A 2500-nucleotide genomic window follows, 5' to 3' on the forward strand; every position below is an offset into this window, starting at 1 on the left:
TTACAAGTGAAACAAGATTTCCCTCTGGAAAAAGAATTATTTCTTTTTGACCCTGGAATTAATATTCCATCTGAAGAAGTCATTCTGTCTTGGAAAATTGGTGAAGCCAAATGAAGGAGAAAAGAAACATCAAACGCAGACTTTTATATAGCTTTTGTACCTTCATTTACTAGTCTTGAGCAGGGTTTACACGGTCGAACGTGTGGTCGAACCTGGTTGTCGAACCTGCTTGTCAAACGGGTATAAGAGGTGGAGTCAGCCACAAATGAATAAGGTTTGTGGATAGTGAAGCTCAGCCCACAAAAGTCAGGAGAGAACAGACTTTCTTCGAACAGTTTGACGAGCGTGTTCGACAACCAAATACCCAGTTCACACGTTCGAACATCACTCCATAAATCCAGTGTAATTTCAAACGGAAAAGTCTTTAAAGACACCAAAAATAAAAATAAAATCCTCATAGTTTAGTTATATGATATAAAAAAAAAACAATTTATCATTATTAGAATTGTTTTTATCCAAATTATTGTTTTTGAAATTATTAGCATCAATATCATTATTGAAATCCTCAATTATCATTATTTTTAAAATTATATTGAATCTGAAACATTGTCTTGTACCTGCGGATAACATGTTGTATCAAAATAGGATACTAACCCCCCCCCCCCTCTCTCTCTCTCTCTCTCTCTCTCTCTCTCTCTCTCTCTCTCTGTAGTGCCCAAGTGTCAAGAGGCTTGAAAACGTTTAACCGGTTGATTAAACCCGTCAGGGAATATGCACTGTTACTGATTGCACAAGTTATGAGGTTAAACGTTTTACGTTTTGGAATATTAATCTAATACACGTTAAGGCAATAGTTCTTTGTCTTCTTGAAACTCTACACTGTAAGAAAAAACCGCAATTTTAATCGGAAAATCCGCGGAAATATATACGGTTCTCAACCGTATTTCAGTAAAATAAAGGCGACCGTAATTTTACCTTACTTTGTTATTATTTTCCACCGGTTGGTGACCGTAATATCACTCTCACGTCAATATATCCGTTTTTAAAACGGTAAAAATCCTGGAATAAATGTTGCCAGACATTTACCGTTTTTTAATGCAAACTTTTTAACAGTAGGTAATCAAAAGATTTCTTCATTTGTTTTATTTAGGAATTGTTATTGTATTATATATCTGTTTAAAAATTTGAAAACTATGGTTAACTAATTATGATACTTTTTGACGAGGATCTTGCGTTAACTATGTACTAAAAAAAAAGGATACAAACGATTGGAGCTGAAAGATGGTTAAATAACAGTCTATATAAAACAGATACATAGATATGTACTTTGTACATTTTTAATTCCTTGGGACATCAAAGGCGACAGTCACGTGCCCCTTTAGGGCATAGTCCCTTGTGGGGTTAGCTCCAACCTTTGCACCTTGGAAGGTGATATGAGATGAGAAGACCCTTTTGGGCTTCTCAGGTTCCAGGTCAAAAACGATAAGTTTGCGAGCAGGTTTTTTCTCAGCAATTTTCTCCTCCTTCACCTCCTCCTCTTCCTTCTTCTCCTCCTCTTCCTTCTTCTCCTCCTCCTCCTCCTCCTTCTCCTCCTCCTCCTTCTCCTCCTCTTCCTCCTCCTTCTCCTTCTCTTCCTCCTCCTCTTCCTTCTTCTTCTTCTCCTCCTTCTCCTTCTCCTCCTCCTTCTCCTTCTCCTTCTTCTCCTCCTCCTTCTCCTCCTCTTCACTGGGAGAAGTTTCCTTTTGGAGCTTCTGCTCTTCCTTGTGGTTGTTGTCAGGGAGAGCCTCTTTGGCGGCTAGCAGCCAGCTCAGCACCTGACCCACACCAGATGGCCCTCCAACGACCTCCTTCTCCTCCTTATGTCCGTTGGAATCCAGGTCCTCTGCTGCCTGAACTACTTTGACTTCCTCTTCATTGACACTGACATCCTTTTGGACATCTTCCTTCTGTCCATCCATCTCGGTCAAGATTTCTAAACCTGACCTGTTAAGTCTCACTTTCCTCGTTCCAGGTCTGTTCAGTTCTTTCTTCTTATCTCTCCCTTCAAGTTCCTCCTTGAGCGAAGAGGTGATCTCATTTGCTGCAAGCAGCTCATCCTTCAGACCAACATTTTCTTTTGTTATTTGGACGATCGTCTCCTTTGCCATTTCCGTACTTGAACTTGTGTAATTTCCCTCACTGGTCAAGTTTTTCATTTTAGCCTCGGTCAGACTCATCTCCATCCTCTCTTTCTCTGTATTCATCTCTCCAATAATCCCCGAATGCTTCTCAATTGTATCTTCCAGTTCGTCAATCTTTTTCTCAAATCCAGATTCCAACCGATGAATAGAGGCCACCTTTTCACCCTCAAGTTTTTCTAGTTCCTCACTCATTTCACGATTTTTTGCTCCATCTCACTAAATTTATGTGAATATTCTTCCTTAAGAGCTTTTAACTCCTCTAAGAGGCAGTTGTACCTTCCATTCCTGACCAAATCATTAACTCTAGCCTCAGTCAAGCT

The sequence above is a fragment of the Palaemon carinicauda genome, chromosome 22 (assembly GCF_036898095.1).
Source record: "Palaemon carinicauda isolate YSFRI2023 chromosome 22, ASM3689809v2, whole genome shotgun sequence".
Lineage (NCBI taxonomy): Eukaryota > Metazoa > Arthropoda > Malacostraca > Decapoda > Palaemonidae > Palaemon > Palaemon carinicauda.